This window comes from Coturnix japonica, chromosome 3 (assembly GCF_054131305.1).
Source record: "Coturnix japonica strain WE chromosome 3, WE-NBRP24, whole genome shotgun sequence".
NCBI classification, from domain to species: domain Eukaryota; kingdom Metazoa; phylum Chordata; class Aves; order Galliformes; family Phasianidae; genus Coturnix; species Coturnix japonica.
Window position 1 is genome coordinate 38,585,632 of NC_140665.1, and position 18,963 is coordinate 38,604,594.

Below are 18,963 nucleotides of genomic sequence, written 5' to 3' on the forward strand. Positions count from 1 at the left end.
GGTGTGAGTGTGTGCCTCTCCTTCCTCCCCACCCTTAATGATGGTTTAACCTGTTGGTGAATTGGTCGGTCCAACGTGACAGAGGGAAAGCGTCTCCAGGAGCGATGATAAACATCCTGGCCCACGGGAAAAGGTTGAGGTAGAACTGGCACTACGCCGGGAACTGGGCAGTCCTGGATAGGAGATGAAACGTGGCTGAGTCTACAAGGCTGAGACCAGGAACGCTGACCCTGGCCCAGCCCTGTGCAGGTCAGCCTTACCACAATGGGAATCTGTAAGCTACAGAGCATGCAATACCAAGGTGACCATCAGAGGTGCTGAAGGCATTGCATGTGAACGAATAGCTCTTGTTTGTACTATAAAGTTAATTGCAGAAGGCAGGCTCTGTTCTAACACTGAAGAAACAATCCTGTTGGCAGAGGTACCCCTATGCAAAGATCCAAATTACAGCAGCAGAAGGGTGATGCGTTACCTAATTGAGATAGTATGTGAATAAAGCTTTGACAACAGCTCTAAGCAGTCTTCAGGCAGCCAGGGAGAATCACCAAACCCTCAAATTGCCAAATACCTAGAACACATGACTGTCGAGCAGCATTCAGAGGCATAAAGCCTCTCTCCAGTTTCCTAACCTAAGAAAACAGATGTTAGTCACATTTGAATGCTGAAGTACAAAGAGGATCCCAGCAGAACTTCCTCAGACCTGACTCACAGATCAGGATGCACAACACCTTTGATAGCTGTGCTCCCAGCTGTACAGGAGCTTCAGAGTAGCAGAATCAGAACATGGAATGATTTGAGTTAGCATTAACCCTGCACACATTTGTTCTCAGCCTTTGATTTTAGAAGACATACACAACTGCTTTTAGAAACAATTACTTTTTTTCTTTTCCAGCAGTGCTATTTCTGTGTTCTCAGAAGCCATTCAGACAAAAAGCAGAGCATTTTTAGTTATGCTGCTGTCTTGGGATAGTGGAAAGAGTAATGATGTTCACATGTTTCCCAGCAGTGGAAAGTTTCCAGCAGACTGTGGGAGGTGGAGGTTTGAGCTTCCACTGAAACTCAGCAACACTCTGCACTTGCCCAGAGATAACTGACAGCTCTTGACACCCCTCAGCAATAAGAACTGCTTTCTCTTGAGACAGTCTCTTTAAAGTGTGGCAGTGTTACTCTTCTTTAGGAACAGGTTGTTATTTGTAAAACCTTTCCCTTTCTTCCTGATGATGGTTAGACCTTTCTGGCTCCCCTTCTAGTGAAGAAAGAATAGCAACATTCTGGGGGAGAACATAGGAAAAGAATGTGTGGATGTTTAGATAAGGGAAAGAAAAAACACCAAACAACCTTGCAACAAACAAGCAAAGTTTTCTCAGAGACTAAAGCTGCATTGGGAGATTGCATAAGATAGATCCTAAGACAAGGCTGGCAACAACGTTCATATGGAAAAAATGGGTTTTAGGACTTAGGGTTGTAAGGAAAGAGCAGGACTGAGTGGACTGCGTATGATCTGTGCCTTTCTGAGTGAGCAAAGCAACTGAATACAACCGCTACAGGACTGAGAAACTTCATTTTATTGCTGAAATCTGCTACTCTCAGTAGGGACCCACATTAACAGGTCCTACAGGATACTCTGCAGTGAGGCTCTTTCTCTGTTGCAGTTTTGTCCACAGAGGCCACCTTGAAATGATGCTAAAAGGAAAGAGTGAATATTTCCTCCTCTGGGAAGCCCAAGCCCGTTACCAGCTCAGCTGAGCACTGTGATAGGCGGACACAGCTGGACACGAGCAGTGATTTATCCAGCTCAAAACCATGTTAGTGAAGCCTCTTCAATGCCTGCAGCCTTAAGGAAGGGAATTGTACAGAGGTAGGGTTCAAGTGCTTTGGTGGAGCCATGAAATCCCCCCATCTTCACACTCTCAATCACTTCAATGTAACTCTTTGGAAACTGTTTATAATCCCAAGTTCCAAGTTTAAGTGCAAAGTGTTCAACATCCTCTTCATGGACACCATATGGCTTACATAACATCAGGGAGAAAGGTTATTTATGTAACACCCTCCCACACTGAAATAACTAGCCTGAGAATGTCTCTTTAAGTCAGCGCTAATATAGTAGCACTATGGGTTGTTAGAGCTGGAATTGTCTCTGCGTATCCTATTGTTTTCCTTTTTATTTCATGACACAGCGTACTCTTGGAACAAAGTTGTGAAGTTGCCTTGGAGATGGAGGGCCTAACTATAAGGCTATCTGTCATAGTGAACTATTTGCATTAGGCGATCTAGCTGTGAATACTTTCAACAAACAATTGAGTGAAGTGACAAAAAGCTTATGAAACCGTCACAGGGGAGTTGCATAAACTGGGGTCAGATGTTCAGTTTGAGACTGTTACAGGACTTTTGCAGCTGGCTGATGAGAGGAAATGGGAGGTCATCTGGTTTGTAGCTGTTATAACAACAACCTGTTATGTTTCTCAGGCTGCAGAGATGCCCGTAGTCTTTTGGCAGGATGGATCAGGAAGATGATTTCCTCTTTTCCGCAAATAATGTTTGAAAATCACAAATGATTTTCAAATAGTTGAATTTGGGAATTCTCTTAAAAGAAGCAAAATCCTGCCAAGTGCAAATACACCACGGTGAAGCCTGTGAGTGGATCAGCAGGAGATTCTGGTAATGCTCCACATATTTAGCTGATACGTTAATGCGTGTGACAGAGGAAGACTGAGTGAACCTACAGGTTTGCTGCAACACTCAGCTGACAAAAGAGAGAGACCCAAGTGTGTATTGTCTTTACTTCCAATGTTTAGTTTATACCTTCCCAGGGAAAACTGGCAAGTGACAGGCAATGAATAATGTACCCATAGGGAAAATTTGTTTCTAAACACAAATAGTGTCTGGCTTATGTCTGGGTGGGTGTGCTGGCAATTTCATAACAATTTCATTCTACTGAGGCAACCACATAAAAGAATTGCTTTGGAGGAATTCAAGGTGAGAATATCTTTCTTCTGTGTCAGCATTAACACTAACACCCTTTGTGCAGTAGAAGTGCAGAGATTAACATTTGTTCCCCATCTCTGCCATGCTCCTCTCTGAGCATGATCTCCTTGCTGACTACAACTAAGGCAATACAGTCCTTTTCATTTCTAGCAGCTTCAGTTAGGCAGGAGAAATGCCAGTGCAATGGGTCTCTAGGTGACACCTTCTATAGGACAGGAAAGCCTCCTTTTCTCATTGTGATAAGGTTTGCCCACCAGCACTGTGAAAGCCCAGGCAATGGGTTGCACATGTGGTGGTACTGTGGATCAGGGAAGCATAACAGCGCTTGAGATATTGCCATAAAATCAAGCAGCTGTTGCTTGATGGCAAAACCCCATGATCCGCCAGTGATCAGGGACACGTCCACCATCACCACCTTCCTCTAAGGACTAAGTGACTCGTGCATTTGTGTGTGTTCCAAGTCTAGCTCATGATTGTTTTACCATGCACTAATTATTAAGAAGTCAAACCAATCTGCAGAGGGCTCCTGGGACTAGAAGTTCTAAGTGACTAAAAATTCTAGATAAAAAATCTAGATTGAGGTTGGATATTAGGAAATACTTCTCCAGAAGTGTGGTCAGGCACTGGAAGGGGCTGCCCAGGGAGGTGGTGGAGTCTCCAGCCCTGGAGGTGTCCAAGGAACATTTAGGTTTTGTACTGAGGGACATGGTTTAGTGGGAAATATTGGTGATAAGTGGGTGGCTGGGCTGGATGATCATAGAGATTTTTTCCAACCCTGGTGATTCTATGATTCTATAACTAGGAGGGTATGCTAACTACCAAAAATCTGTGTTACAATAAGCTACTCTATTAAAAATTCTTGATAACAGTAAGCTATGCTGTTTTTATATAGATAGATATAGATAATAAAGCTCTGAATACAAGCACAGCCCTGTGGCCAGTCCTTATCCTATGCAGAACCCACTCTACCTACAAAAACTGCTTTCACAGTCTTGAGAAGTTTGAGATGCTCTTCAGTATGCACAGAACTCAGTACCCGTTGGAAAAACAGTGCCAAATACATTTTTTCCCTTCACTCTCTTGGTCTTCTCTAATGCTGGAGGTTTGAGGTAATGGTTCTTAGCCAAAGAGCTAATCTGATCTATCTGCTATTAACTCCATATGAAAGAGGCTGAGAATGGTGTTTGTGTCTGCAGGTGAGTGAGGCAAAATCTTATATTACATATGGGAAACCCTCATTCATGCTGATGTAAAAGAGAAATAATTCTGTCTAAATTGGGTACCACTGAGATGACTATCTGGTCTTGAGAATTCCCAAAGTACAGAATGTTTTATGCTGTGGTATAGGTAGGGCGAAAAAAACAGCAAGGCTCAGATAGTTAGAGAAATGCTTTCTTAACAATTCCCACCAAAACGTTCTGTTAAAAAGCAGTTAAGGTTGCTCTAGGGCAAAACACACCCACACAAGAAATGACAGGTTAGGTGAACCTTCACGCCTCATATTAGCCACTCCCAGTGACAGACTCCAAACCCCAACAAGAAGCTTCCCTTGTTCTGCGGGATAAAGAAACAAATGAAATACCCATCCCTCCTACACGCTTCAGTGCAAAACCCTCTGGCTTTTGCAACTCTCACATAAGTGGCTGGTGCGTGCATGGTGGCCTTGGCAGTGCAGGGAGCAAAATGAATGTTAAGAAATTCCCCTTGAGCATGAACTCTGCTGATACTGCTGGTCTCAGGGGCCTTCTTTGGCTTTGCCAGGCTCTTTTCTCCATGGCTGATCCACCACTCCACTGAGGAGAGCCATTCCCCAGGGCAGAGATAAAGAATCATCTGCTCTTTTTTATTAGGTTAGAGGATGAGATACTTGGTATGCTAACACCGAAGCACATCTGGTTGCCTTTCTGCAAACAGTAGCTACATTTGCACCAGCTATTTGTATCTGGGTTTCTTCTGGGTTATTTATTCTTCATTGAGGCTGGAGAAATCTCATGTTAAAGGCATTTGCACAGAAGACAACGTGTACACCTTTGCTCCTACATGTGTTGGTAGTCTTCCATCTGTCTTCCCATACAGATTTATTCCCCTCTGCACTTAGCTGCTCCTTACATACAAGTTTCTTCTGCTCCATAGGGTTGTAATGGCCAATGCTGTCCAGGTTGCATCTCATTGTTCAAATGCTAATAAAGAATTAGTCCTGCCTTTGGTATCCAGGAGCTCTAGTAAAAATGTCTTGTTATCACCAGCAGACTATGCACAGCCTCTGTGCCAGAGAGCTCATGAGCCTCCTAATTTTCTGTAGAAAGGCAAAGACAGGTTGGTCCAGGCATAGAAATCAAGTGTTTACGTTGGGCCTCAGGGGAGAATGACCTTCTCTTCCCATACATGGCTGCATGGAGACAAATAATTAAAGATAAGTAGATGAAGTACCACAGTGCTCCAGACCTACATCCATTGAAAATGAGCTGCAAAGACAAGAGTGAAGAGAAATTAGTCTCAGACTGTAATTTTGTTTCATGGCTGATGACCTTGAAGATGCTGATGGAAAGGCTGAAAACTTCCCTGGAGAATCTACCGCACCGATACCAATGTGGTGAACTGGTCATAGTCTGGTACTTGACAACGTCTACAAAATCCTAGCCTTGTTTTCTCTGATTGCTGTGCTGTGTGGTCAGCTCCAACCTGATAATGGGAATCATAACAAAACTGTGTTCATTACAAGACTGAACACTTTATTGTTCTGTCAAAGAGCAAAGGCCCCAGACAGGAAACTAATAAAGGTTTGATATGTACATTTACAACCCCATCTTAACATGTCAGCATGAAGTTTTTATTTTCCTGTCCTCCAGGAAAATTTACTTATATCAGTAATCCTAGAGAACCAATACTGCAAAAAACAGAAACATTAATCCTAATGCCTTCCCAGTCATGAATGCCCTCATTAACAGTTTCTAAATTCAACATGGCCTGCATAAGGGTAGAACACAACATTACGTGAGCTTGGAGCTTGGAGCTTTTCAGGTTACCTATACACAACACGCACAACTCTATTCATCACTCTAAGAACATGCAGTTGAAATGGGTGGAATCTTTCCTCTGTTTCCATGACAAGAATACTTCCCTGTCACCCGACACTGTGGGGACAGGCAGGTTCTTTAGGGATCGTGGGTAGAGTGAGGACATCACAAAGTTACAACTATAATTAGAGCTCCATTATCACATAGCATTTATAGCTATCAACGTAGCTTATTGTTATCTAGAACTTCTAGCAATCAGCATAGCTTTATTTTTAGCCAGGGTTTTTAATCACCTAAACCTTCTGCAGATCTGGTCAGATTCTTATTAAGTGTGCAGTGCAATTATCATGATCTAGGCCAAGAATGCTGTTTTACTTTTCTGCTTCACAACAGGGGCCATCCCATCCTGGAGTCTCTGTGCAAGGGGCTTTCACTGCACTAGCAGTGTGCTATTCACAGTGCCAAAAAGTGGGGGGAACTAAAGTGGGTGAAAAGTTATGTGCAGATAGTGGTTGTTTGCTTTTAAAAAGGCATTGGTTATGCTGCCCTTATGGCCAGGTGTCGGGAGCAAGGGTAGCATCCCATATGGAAGTCATCAGCATCAGTGCTAAGCCTCCTTTTAAGCTCTTTTGAGCCACCGTTATTAAAAATGCATTACACATACACCTGTACAAGTTGAAGTCTTGGAAGAACATGTCTATTCCTCAGAAATCAAAGTGTCTTCTATGGGGATGCCTGCAGGGGACAGTGATCGTAAAGCAGACGGAGAGCTTAAAGAATGCAAGAGATTTCAGAGCCTGTGTGATTACCCACAGCTGTACAAACAGTACGGGGAGAATACAGATTGACCTTGGCCATGTTTTGAGAGTGCCAGATAACCAGGTCCTTTAAAAAGCCCCGTTTCAAAATGAAGAGGAAAGAGGAGACAGTGACCCTGAGGAAGGCCAGGAAACACAGTAATGACTAAAGCAGCAAAATCACAAGTCAGCATTGAGAATACCTTTGAGGGACTGGGCTGGGATAGAACTAGTTGGTGATGACAGACATCTGCATTATGTACCTGGCAGTCAAGAAGTGGATTAGGCTGGTTATATGATAGTAATTTCTCAAGTGCATGCAGACAACATCCTTCAAAGCATGAATAATTATTCTGTGACAGTCCCATAAATAGCCAAGGCAATGAAAATTTAGCCTGTTTTCAAGTGATGTGAGACAGAATTTAAGAGGTGGAGAGTGTTTTCATGTATTTCTACATCCACAGGGCCATGGCTATCTCTTCCCAGCTCCCCAAATTTATGTCTATATCCTACCACAAAGAGAACACCAGAAGGCCCTATTCTAGCAAATAATCACAACGTTCATGTCTCTGACCTCCCCTTCACCCTTGCAAAGAGATGTTTCCTTTGCTGTTTGCTCACATGATTAGGACACACACCCTCCACCACCAGGATCACTTGCACAAGTGCAAACATGGTTGCTAGGCTGGCCTCATCCACATCCCTTTAAACTGTTATCTTGGGCTGTGCCCCACTGTGGTTTAGTCAGATGCTTAACTGCAGGGAATCTCTTATGCTAGATGAAACACAGTGGATCACCTGCCTGGCAGGGAGACAGGGAGGCAGACTCTTGAACCAGAGAGGCCCAATTCAGGATGAAAGCTAGAAATAAGCTTACTCCAGAATTTTCCATTACTCAACACAGACCACTGAAATAATCCTCAAAAAGTTAGTGTGGAACAGTGAGAACTGAAGAAAACTAAGCTGGAAAAGTGAAAATTACACAAAAGTTTTTCTTATGAATTCTGCCCTTGCAATATGCAAACCCTTAGAGATACATATTCATTGTCATGTAGCATCTTGCTTAGGGAATAAGGGAGAAATGGCTGGAGAGCTTGTGGAGATCACTGTGAAAAATATCACTGTACTTTGGAAGTGGCAAGAGTTCCCTAAATGAGAAAAACATGGCAGAAGAAAGAAGGAAAGGAATCAGGAGGTGGAGGTGACTATTCTATCTCAGTTGCTGGTGGGGACTCCACATCTAGAACAGGGATAATAAAAGTGTGTCCTTGCTGAAGTTTCACCCATACAGTTGCTGCCAGATTGGCAGGGAGATCATCTCTCTGAGGGAAACTAATTGTTGTGTTCCCCTGACATCAGGTTACCACTGCAACTCAGCAGCTCCCAAGGAACCTGCATGACTTGAAGGAGAAACAGTGTATTTACCTTGTTTTGCTCTCCCCCTTCAAACACTACCTCTATATTCACCAGCCAGTCCAGCAACTCTTTGCAAATTTTACAACCCATGCTCCCCAGAACCTGAAGGCACAAAGCATTCACACAGCACACCACCAGATAACTAAGTTATAAAATACATAAGAACACATAAAGAATGTACGGAAGGTGTTGAATAAGGGCAATGAATCTGCCTGCACATCCAAGGGCAAGAATTCACCTAAGTGTTCAAACAAGAATTAGACTGTATTAAAAGCACAAGAAGACATAGAGTATTCTTTAGATCTGTCATGCAAAAATCCTGTGTCTGATTTATGAGGAAGTGTCCTCACCAGACATTAGCAAGCTGCAGGCTGTGACCCTTAGAACAAACTCAGAAGAATGATTAATCACCAATTGCACATTACAAGTGGTTGGGAAGTAGGGTAAGACACAAGATGGGACTTTCCAATCTAGCTGATGCCAAACTAAGCAATCTTTCCAGATGTGATAAGCCAATCACTCAGGCCAAGGAAGCATGGTAGATCTCAGCTATTGGACTTGAATAAAGCATTTGATTCAGGGCCACTGCTTATATAATCAAAAGGCAAAGTGGAGAAGCTGGAGTTTAGTAGGCAGATCATAAAGGATGAAGAACTGCGTGAAGGGAGGAAGAAGATAAGTAATGTTGGAAATGTCTCGTGCTGAAATCAAGGGGTTCCACAGAGATCTGTTTGGGTTTTTTTGATATTTTACCAATAATTTAAATATATTTAAAATAAATAAATAAATAGAGCAGCACAATACAGAAGTGTTGTGAAACTGGACTGATGTGTGATGAAATCCATCAATGGCAGAAAGCTGGAGGGTGTTGCTAGCGCTCAAGGAGTTATGGATATCACAGGGAGAGTTTTCTAAGTGCTGCAGTTACGCAAACAGAGTGAAATGCTGTAGGAAACATCATAGATGAGGGAACAAAGAAGAAGAATATGTGCAACAAGCAAGAAATACATGAAGAGGTGAATTTGAATCCAGAAAATAACCTGACAATAATATGATGACTGTGAGCCCCCAGAGCAACACAGGCATAAAATAAAAGAAGAAAGGGAAAAAAAGGGCAAATCCAATCTCAGGACATACAGTTATTTAGAAAGAAAAAGACTTAAGTGATGCTGATAGCACTGTAAAAAAGGCACAGAGACACCTTATGAGTTTGAGTTAGCTACCTAATACGTTCAGAAAGCCCTCAAACTGCAGGAGGCACTGTGAAGAGATGTGCAGGAAAATAATGTGGATTGGACAGCCTCTCTTGTGACACACTGAAAGAATTTCAGTAAACAGAGGGTGAGAGAGATTATAATTTCTGTCCTTAAATAGCAGGGCATGGAAAGCCAAACTATTCAACTTGAAGGACAGTGGAACACAACAACATCTCATTGCAAACCGACCATCAACAGAACCCTGAAATTAGAGGAAAGTTCCTGGTTATCCGAGGCATGAAAAAACAGGCATCTCACACAAGAAGACAGCAGCAAACAAATGCTACCAGTTTTCAGTACAAGCTGTAGCTAGTTTCTAAGGGGCCTGTGCCACGCTGCTGCCTGCAGTGATGGAGGGCAGCAGGCTCAGCGATCTGAGAGGGCCTTTCCCACCTCTGTTCTTCTATGTCCCAGTGTGGCATTCCTGGGCTTTGATCTTACACAAGCAGGTGCCTCTCTGGTTGCACAGGCAATGAAGCAAATCTTTGAACCTCTGTCTCCCAGCCCTCAAGGAAGGTCACTCCCTTTTCTCCAGAATGACGTGCAAAATACAAAACCCTTTTCTATTTCTCCTGCTGCCTCAGGCATTGCTTAACACTTGCCAGTTTCCAAAGGTGCTATTCATTTTGATCTTCAGTGGTAGTTAAATGGCTCATTTCTCCAGCCCAGGTGCTTCCTCTTGCCAAGCAAGGGGGAAGAATCAGGCTGTAAAGGCAGCCTGCTGAGCTGCCCCGTGCTGTGCTTGCCTCAGTTCAATGCTCTTGGCTGTAGCAGCACAAGGGTTTGTGAAGCAAGCAGCAGCCCTGGCTGGAATGCACGAAGTGCCTGTGCCAGGACAACAAAACATAGATCACAGGGAGAGGGAGAGCAAGAAGGAGAGAGAAAGAAGGTGTTCAGCTATCATTCATCATCTGTGCTATGGATACATGTCTGTGGTGGGCCAGCCACCACCAGGAGAAAGAAATATGTGCTTTTAAAAGTTTAATGTGACCTTTCTAGAACCAACTACATAAAAATCAACGTATTGGCAATGGTGGGCAGCCAGATGCAAATGCAGATCACAGAGCGCTCTGCTTTGTTCATGAACATCCAGGGCCTTGCTCGGAATAGACAGAGGAGAGTGAGGTGCATGTCACAGGGCTGTGAGCAATGCCAGTTGAGCCCACACAGCTGGAGAGCATCAGGCCTTATTGATCATCTCCTGAGGAGTGGCCTTGTCCATGTGCTTGCAGCAGTGCTCGCTTTTATTTCAACTGCTTTGGCACAGGACTGTCCCACCCCACAAGCACAAGGGTGACCTTAGCAAACAACCCCATGTCACCTTGGCACTGCTGGCCAAGCTGGAATTACCAAATTGTCCACCTCTCCAGTGCAGTCCACAACCAAAGTGACTCCAAACCCTTTCTAAAGTCAACCCTTCATCCTCCCTCCTCCTCCTTAGCTGCTGCTCTCTGTGGTCAGTGAAGGAGTGGGCAGCTGCAGGGCACTCTTCTGCTCCAGTGAGAGCTGCCACAGCTGGGAGGAAGAGAGCAGACCTTTGCTCTGAGGAGTTGCACGTGATTTATTTATTTCTCAGTTTGACAGAGAAATAGCTCTGCTGGTGTGGAAGAGGCCCTGAGCTTAGGTCACTTTGAGATCTGATGTGTCTTTGTGTGGAGCATTCACAAGGGATGGACTGAGAACAAACACGTTGAGAGCAGTGGATGTGGAGCAAGGCTATGTTTCAAATTCTCTGTCAATAGAATGCAAGCCTGGCTAGAGCCCAGGGCACCTCAAAACCCTCTGATGCCCCTATGACAGCATTCAGAGGTAAACTTGCTTCTGGGCAGAAGGGACATGCAATTGTGCCAGTAAATAGCTCAGAAGTCTATTTTTAGAGCAGAAGTCCAGCATTCAAGGACAAAAGGTGCTATTTCTCCCACTCCTTTAGACATTGGTCTTGATGTCCCAGTCTGGTTGACCTTTCATGAGCGTGAAACTTCCAAAGGCTATTTTCATCCTACTGTTAATCAGCATAGCTTCAGGGATGGGATCATAGGAGGTTATCTCACAGGGACTGTCCCAGCACAACCTTTCTCCCACATACACCTCTGGGCTGGAGATAATGGGGTCTGCTGTACATGCTGACTTCTGCTGGCTGCAATCTTACCCACTCACCAGAGGAATCCCGACCTCATCATTTCAGGATGTCCCTCATCCTCTCCTTATCAGTGGCCCCAAACAACCAGCAGTGTCTTCCCTCTGCCTCCTCACGGCAGCGGGACTCATCCTTGCTGGCTGGTCTTCAGCTGTGCTTAGGAGGGAGGTCCCTGCAGAAAGCAACTTCTTCCTCCTAAGATCTGGACCGCAGCTCTCTCAAAAAGAGACTGCTCCTGACACTGATCCTTCACTTACACACTGAGCATGAGGTGGGAGTAAACCCACGCCCTTCTGCTTCTCAGGCACTGCATTTCACAAGCAGAAGCATGGCACATTCTCCTCCTGCTTGTTCTTAGCCATTATGTGCAAGGTAGGATGTTAGATAATGTACGTCCTCTCATATCCTTGAAGAGCTCTTTCCCCCACGTGGCATAAAGGTGACTTTGATCTTTCTACACTAGATATTAAACATCATTTAGTGTAAAGGATGTGTATCTTCATATCTGGCTGTGATCAATAAACATTTCCTATCTGTTGCAGCAACTGCCTGCAACATGTTGGGGTTGAATCATGTTGTGTAATGCCTGTCTTTTGTAATCAATAGCCTAAAAGTCTTTCTCAGGAAGATTTGCACTACATGATCAACAGCACTGTTTGTCCGGGCCAACCTGATGGAAGGGACAGTTAATCCCAAAGAGCAAAGTATCTGGAATGTGCCCTCTCTGTGGGGCAGCATTCAGTGACATGCACACAGCTGGGCAGGGCTGGTGCAGCTGAAGAGTTTGGGGTTTTCTTTCAGTTTTTTTTTCTCTCTCTTTTTCCTAAGCAAAACGTCCACAGTTGTTCCATAGGAAAAGAACAAGTAATCTATCCACACGGAATAAATGGAGTTGTCCTTGTTTCCTCCATGCTCACTTTCACCTTCTGCTAAGGTAATTTGGGTGACAAGATTTTTCCGAACGCCGAAATAGGATAAACAGCAGTTCAGTGCAACAGATAAAGAGGGGGAATATCCAGCAGCCTTTTAACAAATGACTAATGTGTGCATAGGATAGATACCAAAATGCATAAACCTTGCAGTGCTTTAGGAAAGCAATGGGGACATGCATTTAGCCCTTGTGCATGGGTCAAGCCCTGCAGCAGCAGGGTCTCTGCCTCACTTCCTACTCTGGATGGCTTTTGCCACTCCACTGTTAAGAGGTGAAGGCTGAGACTTGATCCAGGTTTATAAATACCTGAGGTGTGGGAGCCATAGTGGTGAGTCTCGTCTCTTTTCAGTAGTGCGTGGGGACAGGACTAGGGGTAATGGGATGAAAGTACAGCATAGGAAGCTCCTCACGAATGTGCGGAAGAACTTCTTTACAGAGAGGGTGACGGAGCACTGGAACAGGCTGCCCAGGGAGGTGGTGAAGTCTCCTTCTCTGGAGATATTTAAGACCCTCCTGGATGCCTACCTGTGTGACGTGGTGTAGGGAGCCTGCTTTGGCAGGGGGGTTGGACTTGATGATCTCTAGAGGTCCCTTCCAACCCCTACAATTCTGAGATTCTGTGATTCTGGGATCTGCTCATGTCCCTCACAGGAAGATGGGAATGGCCAAACAGGAGCACAGGGACATTGGACACACTGTCTTACTGCCGCTGGAGGAGGTGGAGGTAGCAGAGGTGAGAGCAGGGACAGTCCCCTCCTATTCCAGCCTCTCTTGTATCATTGCTACCTAGCCTGGCTACAGTATGTAGCAAAGCCAACACTGCTTCCCAGCTGCTTCCTTTGCTGATGGTGAGAGTCAAACTATATTCATGTTAGCACTCCCTGTACCTTGGCATCTCAGCATCCATAAGCAGCTCCATTCTCCCGGACAACAAGGTGGCAGTGCTTTTATTCTTCTTCTGAGCATAGCAAATCCAGAGGGCAGCAGAGCAGATCCAACAAAGCCCAGATAGGACCCACAAAGGGGGGAACTGCTGGGGCTGACATTGGCCTGCCTCAGCAGGTAATCTTACACACCCCGCACGGGGCCACCTGAGCACTTGTAGAAACCAAAGCATAGGGCTGGGAGCTTGCGTAGCTGAGAGGGATTAGAGCTGCTGTGCCCTACGTGCTGTAAGTTTCCATTGCTTACGTGCTTGCTGGGAGCAAGTTCCTCCTGCCGAGCATGTGACTGTCTAAGTCCTGAGCTGCTTGGTGCCCGGCCCATACCTCAGCCCCATTTGGATCCGGACATGCTGCATGATACCTTCACAGCAGATATATTTATCAAGCTAAAAAAAGTTCTGTTTAGCCATTTTATTTTGCCAGGAGACCTGGCTGTGCTACCTAGGAGGGAAAAAAGAGGCCACCTGGAGCTGAGCAACACTCAGAGCAGCACACTTGAGGGAGGCTGAGTATTCCATAGAATGACAGAGTTCCTACAGTTCACAAGTGACTCATTTTCACCCTACAGTCAACTGAAATACATAAATATGCCAATAAGCAGATAAATAAATGCTTTTTACATATTTGCCAGAACACGTCATTTTACTAGAAGTGCATTTTACTCTCCTGTTTTGAAAAAGAATCCAGTCCAATGGGTCAAAGTCATTCTTGGAATAACTCTCAATGAAATCTGGAGTTACAACTGGGCTGACTTTGGCATAATGAGTCCTCGGGATATCAGTGGCTGCTGCAGTCATGTTTTTGTAGGCAGTCTGGATCTACAAGTTTTCCTGGCATAATAATTGCTGTCAGAACTGTGATGTTTTGTAACCAAACCAGTTTATACTGGCAAAAGCCCTACTTTTGATGGTAGAGAGGTGACTTGCACTGTTAATTTTTTTTCAGTTATTATTTGGGATCTGCTATTCTATTCTAATACTTTACTGTCTGCTTGGGAGGTTTGGAAGGCCAATTCTGCATTGTTACAACAGTACCATTTTCTATCACAGACAAGCTAAAATGTCTAAATAACTGCTGTATTGCAATATTCTATAGGTGATTCTACTTGGTATTGCCATTCAGCAATACACTACCACTGTGGTTTGTATCACCATGGCACTGTCACTGCTGTCACTGCCAGGCCAGCCCAAGGGCAGTGCCATCATCAGTGTTGCTGTGGACTGGTTGAAGGATGTTTTGGGAAGGGAAAGGGAAGCACCTCCTGCAAAGTCAGTGTGATATAGAACATGAAGTTGCAGGGGTGAAGTTGAAGAAATGCAGGCAGGGGTTGGTGTCAATGACTCCTCAAAGGTGGGATTGGAAGGTTTTGGAAAGCTAAGGCAAGCAGCTGTGTCTGATGGTTTAATATCAGGGGGAACTCAATCTGTGCTTGTTGAGAGCAGCTTTATGGCATTTTCATATGTATAACATATACCAGTGCTGTACTATTGCTTACAATAAGTCCAAAACTGAGTTGCACAGCATCACAGCAGAGAGAGGATTACTGGTGAGTGAGAAGGAATCACTGCATGCTCCAGGCAGACACTCTGCTAGGGAAGAAGGCTCTGAGCTTCCTAAAGGTGCAAATAGTTTCAGAGTGGCCAGCCATGGATTATACCAGAGAAAATCAGGTCACTTGGCCTTGAGCCTTCCTGGGACGACCTGCTTCCTGGGGCCATTTGGAGCTCACAGCAATTAGGCTGCAGGCTGGAGGAATTTAATGACAGCTCTTCAAGGACCCTATGCTGCCTTGTCCTAGGGCTCTCTGCTACACCGTGGGAGCGGTGTGTTTTCTCTGTGCGACAGCCATGGGGACAGGGGACACAGAAAGGTGATCCTGGGGGCAAGCAGCCCTATCAGCAGCTCATTCACGCTGAGTTCTTTGGGGTGTGCTCCCACTAGACATTCTCTGGTTTTGCAGAAAGACAACCTGCTCATACAGAACAGTACATTCATCCACAACATATGTAGGATGAGCATTTCTCCTACCAAGATCAGTGTGTTAGTAGAAAAGGGTGATCAAAGGGTAAGCAAAGAAAGCCCCTCACACTCATTCACATGCATGCGTGGGTCGCATAGCCAGAGAAAGGATGCTGTTTGGCTGTTAGGCTAGCTAAAAATAGACAACGTCTTGTATATATCAACCAAAAATAGTCTGCAAGACTAAAAATAGCATGGATACCAGGGATTAAAAAGAGATCAGAGCTCAAGCCTGTAAAGACCGAGAAAGTCATGAGATACAGAAAATCAGCATGAACTTCACAGCTCACAGGAGAAATGAAATGTGAATTGCACTAAATCGTGTGTCATTACAACCTCCAGCCACTTGATTTGGTGCTGCTTTAAATGCTGGAACCTTGGTTGCCAGGCCTGTGCAACAGAGAGGAGAAATGCTCTCCTTGAACACGTAATAGTGTCCGGTGGTGTAGACAGGTTCAGGTTTCAGTTAGTGAGAATAAGCATCTGCATCTTCAAGTCCTCACCTCTTCCTTCCTTCTCAAGCACTCTCAAACCAGTGTGCTGCACACCAAACCACTTCCTTGCAAGCATCTGTACTACAAATCTTCATTTAATTCATATCTGCAAAATCGCTTTCTTTGCACACCTTGATGTACACCAGCTTGAGACACCCTGACAACGGATCTAAGGAGATCTGGTGTTCACTGCCTTGGACAGACAGAAATCTTATTCTCTCTAAGTAAGATAATTATCAAGGGGGTGTTTGTGCCCATTCTTGGTTTTGGGGACTCTCGGTTTCCTGCTATGACTCACGAAACTCGTTAAACCAGAGTATGCCTAGCAGAAGGAGATTTAATTACACAGCAGTGCAGGATAGTAATGGAATTTGTGTGACACACTGATGGCAAGATGGCTTTATCTCCAAGGCTGTTTAAAAGCCAGTATAGCCAACTCTGTCCGTAAGGCTGAGCAAGTTGCACCAAGCACTGAACCAGCCAGGAAGATGAGATATGTGCCAGGAACAGGCTCAGGACATTGGTGGTTTGCATAAAGAGCCTGAAAATGTGCCTGTCATTGCTGCGTCTGGGTCACCATACTGAAACTTTATCTGGTAAACCAACGGCCTCATACTGCACAGTGACCTAGATAGGAAACATGATGCAGGGAGGGAGATGCTGAGACAGTGTACTGTCGTAATGCACGTATCAGGTTATTTGCTGTTGCTTTTATCTGACTAAAAGAGTTTAGTAGTCAATAAACCACTTAGAAGCAGGGTCTGGCCTCTCCCTTCCTTCTCAGGCACTCTCACACCAACCCAGTGTGCAGCCAGCCAAACTTCTGAACAGTGTATTTCAGCGCATAGCAAAACAGTAACAAATATTCCGAAAACCACCGTACGTGTCTCCACTCCGTGTGCACCACTTTAAAAAGTACAGCCTTAAGGTTTCTGTGAAGCTGCTCAGAGGGATTACACTAACTTCAGGGTGACTGCTTCGCCGTGCATGTAAACAGTCTTGTTTACATAAAGAAAACTCTTCCCACTCTGGCATTTCAGATTGTAGTAGACAAGGAACCACACATCTTGAGAAATAGCAAAAAGCAGGACTCAAAGTCTACGTATGTCCAAGAACACCTCCTCTCACAAGGAACTCTTGACAAACATGGGTGAGGCTTTAGTTAAGATGTAGACCTTCAATAGAGTTTCATGCTTCCAGAAAAAAAGATCAGCCTGCTCTGTGTATGGAGCAGGGTAGGGTCATTTTGCTCCCTCAATCAAAAAGCAAAGGGAAGGGTTTGGGAGTTAACACACACTACTCCATGAAATCCCCTCCCATTTCTTCCTATTTTGTCACAGTGTACTGAGGAGCCATACACTGGACCAAGTTATTTGTTCTTAGCTGTTGTTTTCCTTGTAGTTTGCCCTGTAGTTAGCACATAGCACTATACACTCCTGCACATGTAAGATCAGGTTGTTTTGATTTCAAAACACTACCATAAAAACTCAGCACACTGTTCTGACACAGAAAGCACGTCTCCAGCACCTCTGAGTAACTCGTATCCAGATGACACTTTGAGTGGGGTGGAGAGATGATTATTTTGTGAAGCAACGTCTCAGCGCTTCAACATATATCATATCCATATTTCTCTAACAAAATGAAGATCTCGCTTAATGCTACAACCATGTAGGCAGAAAGAAAAAAAGGCTTAACGATTGTGTACCAATGGGTTTTGAGCTCAAATAATAAATTAGCTGCAGTTCAGTTTGTTCAACATGCAGTCCGTGAGCAGGAAAATGATTGGCTTTAATTTTTCCTTCTTCCATGGTCAGAATTCTGCCTCCCAAACTGAGATTCTCTCCTGTCTTTTTAGACTTCCACTCAGATAATCAAACAGACAATAGATATTCCTCTTTCAAATGTATAGCGACAGAGATTCTGATATTTGCATGATGCTGAGGTGTCAGAAGCCAGACTCCATTCTTTTTTTCAATCATGTTTGTAAAGTTATTTCTTTTGAAAACACCACACAACGTTTGACCTGAATAAATTTTTATCCACATCTAAATTGGAGATGAAATCTTAGGAAACAAAGTGTGGCTACGTAGGCAAGACTTCTTAATTTGCTGTCTCCATAAAGAAACCCATGTTAATGGGATGGGTGGAAGCGGGACATTTTTTCCCAGCCTCTGCAGCAGTCAGCTGGTTGCTTCCTATATTTACATATCATTTAGAAACAAAGTTTCAAGTGTTCTGCCCTTGGAATGTTCTCTAGAGCTGCCTTTGCGGTTACTCAGTCAGCATATCATCTCACACAGGACAGCCCATCCGAGCACTTGAACATTTCCTACACCAATGCAGCCCATGCTCAAAGCACACTTCTAAGCAGCATGGCACCACCTCATCACCTCCCTGAGCAGCTTGTGCCACTGTCTCACTGCTCTTGCTGAGGGTAATAATATCCTAATATCCAACCTGAAATAGCATTCATTAGACGCCTGCAGCACACAAGTGCATGTTTTGGTGCTGTACGACAAACCTTCAAAGTCTTCTTCTTTATGTGCCTCTTCCACATGTGGATAAATGGTCTAAAATAAGCTACCAACTGAGCTGGATACAGCAAACAGGCATATCCACAAACACACAAGCCTTTGTGTGTATATGAGCTAGCCACATCTGGCCTCTCACATTGATAAGTTGCTGTTTAACAAATAAAATGACATAAAAAGTAGGGCCCTGAGCTACTTCTGCCTACAACACATGGCTTTTACTGGAGGATGTGTTTGCACAAGGGAGGCACTTTGCCTCCCATCTCAATTTCAACAAAGCTTTTAATTCAGTGAATAGATGAGGACAGTCTATCTATTCTCTCTGCCTATTCCCTCTGGTTAAAACTCCTTCTACAACCCAGTGAGGAAACTGATCTGAGGAACCTTTCTAGGAGCCTCTTTTAATGAAAACTCCTAAACATGGTCCTAGCACTAG